The sequence below is a fragment of the Manihot esculenta genome, chromosome 4 (genome assembly GCF_001659605.2).
Source record: "Manihot esculenta cultivar AM560-2 chromosome 4, M.esculenta_v8, whole genome shotgun sequence".
In the NCBI taxonomy this organism is placed as follows: Eukaryota; Viridiplantae; Streptophyta; class Magnoliopsida; order Malpighiales; family Euphorbiaceae; genus Manihot; species Manihot esculenta.
This window is the reverse complement of record NC_035164.2, coordinates 27,857,298-27,870,666: the sequence shown is the minus strand read 5'-3', so window position 1 is coordinate 27,870,666 and position 13,369 is coordinate 27,857,298.

Sequence of the window (13,369 nt, the reverse complement as noted above, 5' to 3'; positions counted from 1 at the left end):
GCGTAACGGCCCCTGATTCTCCCGGACGCGCGTACAGGTGGTCCCAAGTGAAGGAGGGGTAGGTCTTCTTCCTGATTCTGGGCCGGACCGAATGATATGATATGGGATGAACCCGGAAAGGATTTTATTCATCGGGCCCAAAGGGCTTAGGCCGGCCTGATTGAGGAGATTGATGGGAGTCCGGCCTTCAGGTTGAGTGGGCCGGGCTTGATACATGTGATGAGGCTTGAAGGTCCCTAGAAGAGGACCTGGTGTCGTGGGCCTGGCCCTAGACCGGGGTGAAGAAATCCAGCGGTCATCAATTGCCCCTTTACCTCCTCGTCAGTTATTGCCTCGACTGACGAGGGGGTAAATCCCAAGAATCATTATGACCGCGCCTGTTTATGTACAGCTTCCCTCATAACATCCTTTCATCTTTTTGTCATTTGGACTTTCGAATCCCCTTTGTCTTTTTCCACTTCTGGCTTTCTTCTGTTTTTCGTATATATTGCCATCTTCACTTTCCTGCTTTTACCTTCAGGGTACGGTTTTCTTCCTCTCCTATGAATAGCTTTTAAGGATCCTGACACTGCTAGCCTAGAGTCTAGCATCGTCCCTGTAACAGCCCGGAAACTGAACTGCCACCGGCACTAGGATCCAGATCGACTTAAGGTCGCCGGGACCCGTAGTAAGCCTGCTATCCTGACTGTGAACCTGTGACATCCCATACATGATCATATATTTTCTGTAAAAAACATAAAACTTTTCTTCATTCCAAGGCTTAACCTGTGCATGCACTATCTCTGTTCTCTACCAATCCCTACTAGAGCTCCTCATTGCTCTAGGCGGATAAAACTCATAATGTTAAGCCTGGTTTTCTCATAAATATACCACAATATATACACATAAACTGATCATGTGAAAACACAAAAAGGGATTACAACTCTTATAATCAAGCACCATTCTATACACTGTACACATACATTATCTTTTTACATTAATACACATAAATTGATCATGTGAAAACACAAAAAGGGATTACAACTCTTATAATCAAGCACCATTCTATACACTGTACACATACATTATCTCTTTACATTACATTTACATGTCCACACTGACTAACTATTACAAACTATATACTCTTCCTGTACCCTGCTGACTTCCTTCTGAATTCTGAACCTGCACAACTGGAGTTAGGGGAGAGGGATGAGCTACTATAGCCCAGTGAGTAGAACAGTAATAAAGAACAGGTGATAAAACATGCTCTCATGCAATGTATCACATCACAAGTAATCACATCTCAGCATGGACGGATCAACACTCCCTCTATACCATATGCCTGGTCCCCGTAGGGCTGTTCCAGGTCTTTGTGCCTGGTCCCCGTAGGGCTGTTCCAGGTCTTTATGCCTGGTCCCCGTAGGGCTGTTCCAGGTCTTTCCTCTGAGGGCTATTGAATCCTTACTATGTCCATACAGTCATAGAATCAAGGATAAATGCAATGCATCATATTCGTGTACACTAATGCACTCACCCTATAGCATATTCATGCAAATACTAAGTTCAGTTCCACTCACCTCGAGTTGACTCTGAACTGACTCTGCAGGTTCTGAAACTGGACTCACTGCTGACCTCCCTGATTCCTCTGGTCCGTACCTACACAGGTGGACTCAAATGAGGGACCAAACTCACTCAATAATATTTCTAAGAAACTCCCCAAAACCCTTCTAAACCATCCTCGAACATTCACAGAAAACATGCAAAAGAAGGCTGGACAGGGCACTTTCGGCGGCAGGTTCGGCGGCCGAAACCCCTCTCCAGAGACGAAACTCATGCATGTTCGGCGGCACCTTCGACGACCGAAGGTCTCGTCCAAAGACGAAACTCACATACTTTCGGCGGCCGAACTCCCTCTTTCGGCGGCCGAACTCCCTCTTTCGGCGGCCGAAAGTCCCTTTCTCAACCGAAAGCTTAGCTTTCGGGGGCAAGCTTTGGCAGCCGAAACTGCCTCCAAGCATGTTCGGCGGCCGAACCTTCTTTCGGCGGCCGAACCTAGTTTTGTCCAGGGGACAGAACCTTGCTCTGTTTCATGCAAACTTTGCCCAAAAACCTACAACATGCATATCAACTACTCCCAACTAGCACATACACATAGATATGCACAAAGGGGTCTCAAACTATCCTAAACCCCAAACAAACATAGCACATAACACTTAAACATGAAAGATCACCAAAAACCTCACCTAAACCTAAACATGCATACTACCCATACAAACTTCATAAAACCTTCAAACATCAACAAAGAAGGTTCAGGATCTGTACTTACCTCTTCTAAACACGAGATTACACGATCCTAACGTGGAGATAGAGAGAAATCCGTTCTCAAACTCTCCAAGCTTCAAACTTTGTTCTTTTTGCTTAAAACCTTCAAAAATCATCAAAACTCTTAAAACCTTGGAAGATTTGGGGAAAAACATGGAAAACATGAAAGTCAACTTGGGAGAGGCTTGAACTCACCTCTAGCTGCAAGTGGAGGAGAAATATCCTCCTTCCACCGACCTTTGGCCCTTAAATAGGTGGCTGGCCAGACCACCTTCGGCAGCTGAACGTGAAGCCGAAACCATGCAATGTTCGGCGGCCGAAAGTGACCTTCGGCGGCCGAACCGTTGCATTTCTCCCTTGTTGCTTTTCTTTCAAAACTCATTTCCTTTCACACTTGAAAACATTCAAAACTCTGAAAACACACATGAAAACATATGTCTTACCCTTCTCGAGGGTTCCGACACTCGAGATTCCACCGAACTATAGGAATTCCGAGGCCGGACTCGAGCCGGATATTACAGTCCCATCCAGCATAAAAACCTCCTTCTCAGGGTATATCTTGGTATCACCCCCTTCTTTCCCTTCAGGACCCTCTCCGGGATGGGAGGATCTTTTCTTCCGATCCATATACCTCCGGTATAATCGATCTTCAAAAAGACGTGAACTCCTTTCTCTTATCTCCTTTCTTCCGCGGGGTTTTCTAGCATTTCGGGATTGCTCCTCGAGTGTTGACTACTAATTTCCTTCTCTTCATGTCTTTTTTCGAATATATCTGTCTGAACGAGGGTTTCACATTCACAGGGCATCTGTTTGATACTTTTTTCGGGCTGGTCAAGGTGAGCTAAAGTTCTATTACTTTGCCTCTCATAGAGGTCTGTTTTAATCTTGCTTTCGTGATTTTCATTGAGAATCATTCTGACTTGCCCCGATTTTGGATGTTTTGCAGCTTCTGAAATAAAGATGGATCAAATTAAGTCGCCTAAGATTCTCACGCTGCCCAGGGGGATTCTGAATGTTGCCTCGGACATCCTCCTAGTAGGGCGATCAGCGGGAGGGGTCACCCAACAAGTGGCCGAAGTCATATCGTCCAGGTCGCCCGGCCGACCTCCTCCTCTTGCCTCTGCCTTATCTCCAAAGTCGAGTTCTCGAGGGGCCGACCCTTCAAGGCTGTCAAACATTGACAGGTCGGTCTCAGCCGCTCTGGTTGTTCAAGCTCTCAAGTTCCCTCGGGCTTCAAGGTCGAGCGAGGACTCCGGGTTGACGGGAGTGAAGCCTGCTCCGTCTTTTGTCGATGCTTCTGGAGAGAGGCTTGAGGCCTTCATAGCTGAGATGGGGACCCTTGCTAGTAGGGCTGAGATCGCCTTTGTGAGGAATGTCCATGGGGTCCTTTCCGAGGTCGGTCCGACTGCCGAGGATAGGGAACTCAGCTTTGTGGATGATGGGGGTGTAGCGGAGAAGGTCGGAGGCAAACGTCCCATTCTCATCAAAGTGCTTGTCCTGGTTCGCGCTCCAAAGAAGTCTTGGACTTCTAGAAGACCGGCTTCTGTCTTTCTTTCTCTCGGGGAGGAGGAGAAGGTTCTCGTGGTGCCCCTGATGTCTGCTCCTAACTCAAACTCATGGAATAACATGGTTTCTGAGGCTTATTGTGGGATACAAGATGCTGTTCACACATGTAACATAAGCAAGGGTAATCTGCTAAAATTAGTCCAACATAGTATGTGTGTAGGCTTGCAACATTCACTTGTTCCATTGCTCTCCAAAATGCCTCGTCAATCTTCCCGTGGAATGTTTTGTTCATTCAGTAACCAGTCGACAAGGCTGATCTTCCAGGGACTTTAACTTGAAGACTTATGTTTTTCATGCGTGATATACACACAGCGTATGATGGAACAGTGAGAGATGCTCATGGGTGTCAACTTGTTCAATTCTCCTATAATATCGAGGCAGAGTTCAGCTGGAATGTAAGGAGCGTCTAAAGGAGTATAGGGAGTCTGCCGAGCTAAAAAAGAAGCGGGAAACCCCACAGACTCGTGAAGCTCGTCTTCCGAACAGTAAGGATTCATTGAAAGATAAAATAAGAGTGTAGGTGATAGTGATGTAGATGATAATGTATCTAGGCATGTAAGTCCTTTGAGGACGGTTTTTCTTCAGTAGTGTGGGTGATTAGACTGTAACTCTTCTTTTTCTTTGAATGAAATTTCATTTTTATTTATTTTGCTTGTTTTCTTCTTTTTGCTTTCAAACTCATCAGAACTAAAATTCTACTAATTGACTGAACTTTTGGCTTATAGACTCATCTATTTTGCTAAGGCATTCTTATCTGTAAACTCTTTCCGGGCTGGACTATCCTTACCCATGAGCTCTGTTGTTAACATGGGACTGGACTCTCAACCTGCAAGTTCTTATGATTCTTGCAAGGACATCCTCATTTTTCTCTTATTACTTCATTATTATGAGCTCGGTCATACAACTTTTGTTTAATAGTAATAGGTCAGATCGTGTACCTTTAAAGGTGATAAGCAGGGCTGGCCTTTTTGTCCTTAGTTCCAATTTGATAAGAGCTGAAACTGGAGTTTCATCTGCTCATGCCTTTGGATTTCTCCTCAAGTTGCCCCTTTTACCTCATCAGCATTTATGACATGAGTGGTGAGGGGGTAAATCCCTAAACTTCATTTGGAATGGCGCTGCTTTATTTTAGACGATTTTACCTCTCTGTCTGGTAATGAGTTCGAGTATCTGGTCTCCTTTGAGGTTATCCTTTGTCAGTTGGTGCGGTGTGGGCTGTATGCCCCACTGGGAGGGGGAGTTCAGCTGTGTTGTCGTTTTCCTCTCCCAGGGTCATTTTTGCTAAGCGTTTGTTTATTGTGAGTTGATCCGAGCTGTGGGTGGGATCATTTGCTTTGTTCGTAAGTTCGTCCGTTCAGCTGATTAAGGAGCTCGGATTTTTGTTATTTACTTGGATTTTTGTGCTACAGCTTTTGTGTTGTTTGTGTGACGGGCTCATGAGTTCGAAAATTCTCCTTCTTTTTTGTGAAGTCAGCGCTTAATTTCTTGCTTTCTTGATGAGCCTCATACGGGCTGTGCTTCAGGGCTCCAGGTCATTTTTGTTCCGAGGAAATCTTGTTGATCCCGCTGGCCGTTTTTGCTCCAGGAGATCTTACGAGATCCTGGCCGTTTTTGCTCCGGGGAGATCTTGTTGATCCCGCCGGCTGTTTTTGCTCCAAGAGATCTTACGGGATCCTGGCCGTTTTTGCTCCGGGGAGATCTTGTTGATCGCGCCAGCCGTTTTTGCTCCAGGAGATCTTACGGGATCCTGGCCGTTTTTGCTCCGGGGAGATCTTGTTGATCCCGCCGGCCATTTTTGTTCCAGGAGATCTTACGGGATCCTGGCCGTTTTTGCTCCGGGGAGATCTTATTGATCCCGCCGGCCGTTTTTCAAGATTCAGGCTCGTTGGCCTTATTGTCGCTTCGTCATCTCAGCTGGTTTTGTGCCTAACTGAGGTCTTGGGCAAGATTCAGGCTCATTGGCCTTACTGTCGCTTCGTCATCTCAGCTGGTTTTGTGCCTAACTGAGGTCTTGGGTAAGATTCAGGCTCATTGGCCTTACTGTCGCTTTGTCATCTTAGCTGGTTTTGTGCCTAACTGAGGTCTTGAGTATTTATGCCTGTTTCATTTTTCCCTTTTGTTTCTTTCATGAGAGCAATGCGAGTAGAGACAAATAATGAATTGAGACGATAAGCATCGCCTATTTTATTACCATGCTTTTAAAATACAATAAGTCTTTTGCATTTAACGATACCTCAAGGGAAGTATCTTTTAAAGTGTTGGATATTCCAGGCATAAGGCTCAGGGTTTTTGTAACAGCCCGGCCCTTCTCGCACGGCACTGTTACCGCTCACGGCCCAGGGCTATCCCTCGCCTGGCCTCTTGCCACCTCGGGCTTTCCACTGGCGTCGTGAGCAGCTCTTAACATCCCTTCACCCTCACGGGTTCCAGGCAGGATTTGTCCCCTTGGGTTCTCGTCAAACGCATCCTTCCCCAAGTGGATTTGGCCCAAATTTCCCTTAGGAAATTAGGTCGCCTCCCCCACTGCTCGAACCCTTGACCTCCCACTTTAAGGGAATAGTCTGGTGAGAGTGAGTACCAGTTGTTCCATTGGAACAACTGGTACTCACTCTCACCAGACTATTCCCTTAAAGTGGGAGGTCAAGGGTTCGAGCAGTGGGGGAGGCGACCTAATTTCCTAAGGGAAATTTGGGCCAAATCCACTTGGGGAAGGATGCGTTTGACGAGAACCCAAGGGGACAAATCCTGCCTGGAACCCGTGAGGGTGAAGGGATGTTAAGAGCTGCTCACGACGCCAGTGGAAAGCCCGAGGTGGCAAGAGGCCAGGCGAGGGATAGCCCTGGGCCGTGAGCGGTAACAGTGCCGTGCGAGAAGGGCCGGGCTGTTACATAAAAAGGCGCCTTTTTATGTAACAGCCCGGCCCTTCTCGCACGGCACTGTTACCACTCACGGCCCAGGGCTATCCCTCGCCTGGCCTCTTGCCACCTCGGGCTTTCCACTGGCGTCGTGAGCAGCTCTTAACATCCCTTCACCCTCATGGGTTCCAGGCAGGATTTGTCCCTCGGAGGAGCCATTACGGCCCGCCCTAGCCCGAGTGGATTTGGCCCAATTCCTTCCTCTGGGAATTAGGTCGCCTCCCCCACTGCTCGAACCCTTGACCTCCCACTTTAAGGGAATAGTCTGGTGAGAGTGAGTACCAATTGTTCCAATAATGTAATACCCGGCTAGACCCCGGTATCGGAATTCCTACGTTCCGGCGGATTTTCCGTTGGAAGTCGGGATTCGAGGATGTCGGAGCTTGCCCTAAGGGTATAAGAAAGGTTTTTAAGATGTTTTTAAGTGTTTGCATGTTTTGAGTTAAGAAAATTGAGTTTTGAAATGAAAAGGCCAAGGGGACAAAAGCCAGGTTCGGCCGCCGAAGGTGAAGTTCGGCCGCCGAAAGTTGCATGGTTTCGCATGCACGTTAGGCCGCCGAAGGAAGGGTCGGTTGGCCACTACAAAAGCCCCTTTTGCCCGAGATTTGAGTGTTAAACACTCTGTTTTTGGGTCAAAGGTAGGTTTAAGCTCTCCTTGGTGTGATTTCTCATGTTTTCCTCAAATCTTGCATGTTTTAACTTGATTTGAGCTTTGTTTTAGAGATTTGAGCAAAAGGAAGCAAAGTTGAGCACTTGGAGAGTTTGAGTGAGTTTTTCCCCATCTCCAAGCTTGGATCATCAATCCTCTAGTTCTGCAAGAGGTAAGCATGGATCCTCACCTTCCCTTATGTTTAAAGCAAGTTTTAGAAGTTTTGGAGAGGTTTATGGCATGTTTTGGGGTATAAGCATGAGTTTGAGCATATGTTGCTCATATGCGTTTTGTTGTGGTTTTTGGGGCTTGAACTAGTTTTTAGGCCTCTATATGCATGAGTTATGTTATATGTTAGTTGAGAAGTGTTGGTATGCATGTTATGGGTGTTTGCTAGGAGTTTGGAGGCTGAGAGCATGAGTTGTGCTCGGATTCTACCTTTCTGGAGAATCTAGGTTCGGCCGCCGAAGCAAGGTTCGGCCGCCGAAGCAAGGTTCGGCCGCCGAACCCCTTGTGGAGGCAGTTTCGGCTGCCAAACCTTGCCCCCGAAAGCTAGGCTTTTGGGTGAGAAAGAGACTTTCGGCCGCCGAAAGAGGAAGTTCGGCCGCCGAAAGTGCATGAGTTTCGTCTCTGGATGAGACTTTCGGCCGCCGAAGGTGCCGCCGAACATGCATGAGTTTCGTCTCTGGAGGGAGGTTTCGGCCGCCGAACCAGCCGCCGAAAGTGCCCAGTCCAGCCTTCTTTTGCCCATTTTTCCATGCATGCCTATGATGTTTTAGAGGGGTTTTGGGGAGATAGTAAGAGTTATGTTTAAGTAAGTTTGGTCCTCATTTGAGTCCACCTGTGTAGGTACGGACCCGAGAGACCAAGGAGGCCCACAGAGTTAGAGTTACAGAGACTGCTCAGCAGTTGCCAGAGGTGAGTGGAACAAGAACTTTATTTTAAAAAGTTAAGAACTGTTTTAGCATGATTCATGCATCATTAATGCCATGTTTATGTAGGATGCTTTGCATTAGTATTCACTAAGTTGATGCATTGCATTATTACTTGTATATGTGGATTGGACCGAGGCGATCTCAATAGCCCATAAGTCTGTCATTATTGTATGTCCTGTGTGAGCTCCTTTGGGGCCGGGCATTTACCTTGGGTGAGTCCTGTGAGAGCCCTTATAGGGTCGGGCACCATGAGTAGTTAGTGAAAGACCTGTGTGAGCTCCTTTGGGAGCCGGGCACTGACAGAGGGAGTTTTGGGATCATGTCCAATCCGAGATGTGAAATGTTTGTGCAGTGATGCATCATATGATAGCATGTTTTAAATGTGTTTTTTTTATAGATTCCGCTCACTGGGCTTTAGCAGCTCATCCCTCTCCCTAACCCCATTTTACAGGGCCTCAGAGAAGAGAAAGAGAAAGAGATAGCAAGGGTAAAAAGCATATGTAATAGTATAGATGAGTGGACATGATTATTATGATAATGATGTACAGTACAGAGTTTATGTAATGTATAGTAACGATGTAATAGCAAGATATGTATTGAGTTATAGAATTGTGCTTGGCCCTAGTGTATGTTTATCCCTTTGCACATGATCATTTTATGTTTATGTTTTATGAGTGAGATAATGTTGTTATGAGAGCTAGGCTTGGTGCATGGTAGTATTTCTATTTCTGTAGTTACTGTATGGTACCATAGCAGGTATCACTCTTCGAGTGCATACAGACAGAGCATGCATAGCCCAGGCTTAGTTGATGAGAAAAGTTTCAGTTATACAGAAAGAAAAGATAGTCAAGCAGAGAAAAAAAAAAGAGTAAGTCACAGTTTTAAGTTTAAGTGTGATCATGTATGGGATTTATCAGGTACACAGAGTTGACAGTAGGCTTACTACGGGTCCCGGCGGCCTTAAGCCGATCTGGATCCTAGTGCCGGTGATGGTCCGGTAAGCGGGCTGTTACAGATTGGTATCAGAGCATAGGGCCTCTAGAGTACGGTGTGCTGAGCTAAGATGCTCAGGGATTAGAGATATCTCACATCGGAAAGAGGTTGTTTTAGAGGGCAAGCACAATAGGAAGATCATGTCCACTAGGATAGGATGTTGAGTCCTGTCTTGATGTGTTATGCCATGACTTTATGCATGTGCATTTAATGATATGCTATGATATGTTATGTTATGAGTTGCGGGTTCATGTTGTTACATGGATCCTATGATGCTAAAGTTTATGTTATGTTTTCAGAAGCTAAGATGAGAGGAACCCGTCGATCAGCTAGATTGACTGGAGCTCCGCCCGAGAATGAGGGTATGGAAGGGCGTCCCCCTGCTTTGCCAAGAGCTATGTCCCAAAGGGCAGGCAGAGAAAGATCATCAAGGGACCCTAGAAGGTCTTTTGATGAAAGCAGGAGGGAGACAGAACAGAGAAGAAGATCTAGTGATACAAGGGAAGAGATGGATGTGGATCCAAGAAGGGATGGAGGGTTAGGTGTTGGCACTATGGAGGAGGATGTGGGATCATCACAGGGAGGCGGTCAGGCCTCGGGGTATGGTTATCCACCCCACTATCAGCCCTACCCACAGGGCCCAGGATATTCGATGGGAGGTACATCGGATCATCCTAGTTTTCACCCATATCCCACATATATGCCTTATCCACCGTATTACCCCCCATATCCACCATATCCCATGTATCCACCCTCACCTTTTTACCCCAGTCCAGCATACTCTACACCAGAAAGTTCTGCACCTCCCCCACCACCACCAGTGGTACAACCAGAAGCCCCAGTTATCCAAACACCTCAACCTGGCCCATCTGTGAGGAGCAAGGTAAAGATGACTGATTACCTAAAGTTAGATGCTCCTAAGTATCAATCAGGAGATGATCCGTTTGAGTACATTAAAGCAGTCAAGATGATAGCAGATGAGCTAGGGGCAGATGATACCAGAGCCATTCAGATGGCAGGGTTCACGTTAAAATGTAAGAAGGCGAAGGAATGGTTTGGCGTCTATGTGGACCCTAGGTTGGATAACATGTCTTGGGAGGAGTTTGCTAATGAGTTTGCCGGATGGGCATTTCCAGATAGTTCGAAAGAGCTAAAGCTGATAGAGTTTGAGCAGCTCAAGCAGACAGAGGATATGAGTATTGATGAGTTTACTGACCGGTTTTTGGAGTTGTTGCGGTATGCAGGACAGGCCTATGATACGGAACAGAAAAAGGCCAGGAGGTATGCTATGAAACTGCATTCCAGGTATTCCTCTTTGATCCATGCAGCCGAGAGGGAGAGTTTCCACACCGTGGTGGATTTAGCACGAAGAATGGAAGCTAGTGCCATTATACAGGGTACAGTGAAACAGCAGCCGGCACAGTCTTCTGGTTCTAAGACCCCAGGTAGGGGTAAGTCAGATCCCTCTTCACAGGGTGCAGCAACTTCCAGTGGTAAGAAGTGGAGTGGTTCCACGCAGAAGTCGAAGAAGAATAAGTTCTGGAATAAGATTAAAGCAGGTCTGGGATTAGGCAGTGGCATGAGTTCAGGTTCAGAGGTTCCAGTGTGTAATAGGTGCGGGAAAGCGCACAGAGGAGTTTGTCGCTTTGGGATTACAGGATGTTACAGGTGTGGCCAGGAGGGACACATGGCTCGTGAGTGCCCTCAGGCATCTTTCACGGCACCATCCCATCAGACAGCTCCAGCTAGCATGCCACAGCCACCAGTTTCAGGTATGACGCAGGGCAGAGGCAGAGGGAGAGGGTCAGCCTCTTCATCTGCGGGTCCCCGAGGTGGAGGTCTGTCAGCTCCGGCGCGGATTTTCACGATGACACAGCAGGAGGCAAACACTTCTAACACCGTGGTGTCAGGTAATCTCCTCATTGGGTGTTCTGAGGTGTATACTTTGTTAGACCCTGGTGCTTCGCATTCCTTTGTTGCTCCCAAAGCCATAGAGAGAGTGGGTTTGATGACGTCTGGGTTAGAGTGTCCCCTATGGGTCAGTGGCCCTAAGTGTGATCCATCGTTGGCAGAGACAGTCTGTCGACATAGTCCAGTGTTTATAGATGGTAGATGCCTTCCAGCTGACCTTGTGGTTCTAGAGTTGACAGATTTTGACGTCATTCTAGGGATGGATTGGCTATCTGCATATGGTGCTACCTTGGACTGCAGAGACAAGGTAGTTAAGTTCAGAGATGAGGATGGATCTGAGTTTGCCTTCAGAGGAGACAGGAGGGGCACGCCTAGAGGTCTGATATCAGCCCTACAGGCTCGTAGGTTGCTCAGGAGGGGATGTCAGGGGTATCTAGCTCATGTGAGAGAGCTAGACAGTCAGGTTAGGGACCCCAGTTCAGTGCCCGTAGTCAGAGAGTTCCCAGATGTGTTTCTAGATGAGCTTCCAGGACTACCACCTGATAGGGAAATAGAGTTCGAGATCGAGTTAGTGCCTGGTACCAGACCGATCTCTATTCCTCCCTACAGGATGGCACCAGCAGAGCTTAAGGAGTTGAAAGAGCAGCTACAGGAGTTGGTAGAGAAGGGTTTCATCCGTCCAAGTACCTCACCATGGGGTGCTCCAGTGTTGTTTGTCAAGAAAAAGGATGGATCCCTTAGACTTTGTATCGACTACAGGCAGTTGAACAAAGTCACTACCAAGAATAAGTATCCTCTACCCAGGATCGATGATCTATTCGACCAGCTAGCAGGAGCAGGTTGTTTTTCTAAGATAGATCTGAGATCAGGCTATCATCAGCTGAGAATCAGGGAAGAGGATGTACCTAAGACAGCTTTCAGGACCAGATATGGGCATTATGAGTTCTTAGTGATGCCGTTCGGGTTGACTAACGCCCCTGCAGCATTCATGGATCTCATGAACTGAGTTTTCAGAGAATACCTGGATCACTTTGTTATTGTCTTCATAGATGATATCTTGGTGTATTCCAGGAATGCAGAGGAGCATGCCCATCATCTGAGGATAGTCCTGCAGACCTTGAGAGAGCATGGTTTATATGCCAAGTTCTCCAAGTGTGAGTTCTGGCTAAGGAGCATTTCATTCTTGGGGCATGTAGTGTCAGATCAAGGTATAGCAGTGGACCCCAAGAAGATAGAAGCTGTAGCCAATTGGCCTAGACCCACCACAGTGACAGAGGTCAAGAGTTTCTTGGGTTTGGCAGGCTACTACAGGAGGTTCGTTCAGGACTTCTCTAAGATAGCGGCTCCTATGACCAGATTAACCAGAAAGAACCAGAGAGTCACATGGTCTGACCAATGTGAAGAGAGTTTTGAAGAGTTAAAGAGAAGATTAACTTCAGCACCGGTGTTAACTCTGCCTACTAGTGATGAAGACTTCACAGTGTTCTGTGATGCGTCCCGAGTGGGATTGGGTTGTGTGTTAATGCAGAATGACAGAGTAATAGCTTATGCTTCTAGACAGCTGAAGAAGCACGAGCTGAACTATCCAACACACGATCTTGAGATGGCAGCTGTTATCTTTGCACTCAAGATGTGGAGGCATTACCTCTATGGGGTGAAATGTGAGATCTTTACCGATCATAAGAGCCTACAGCACATCCTGAGTCAGAGAGAGTTAAATTTGAGGCAGAGACGGTGGGTAGAATTGCTTAGTGATTATGATTGCAGGATCCAGTATCATCCGGGAAAGGCAAATGTTGTAGCCGATGCCTTGAGCCGGAAGTCACTAGGCAGTTTATCTCACATTACAGCAGAGAGGAGGCCGGTGGTGAAGGACTTCTACAGATTAGTTGAGGAAGGGCTACAGTTAGAGTTAACTGGTACAGGTGCTTTGATTGCACAGATGAAAGTTACACCCGTGTTTCTGGAGCAGGTGGCTCAGAAACAACATGAGGATCCAGCGTTGATCAAGATTGCCAGGACTGTTCAGTCAGGCAAGAGCGAAGAGTTCAGATTCGACGACCAAGGGATTCTCCGATACGGGCATAGACTATGTGTAC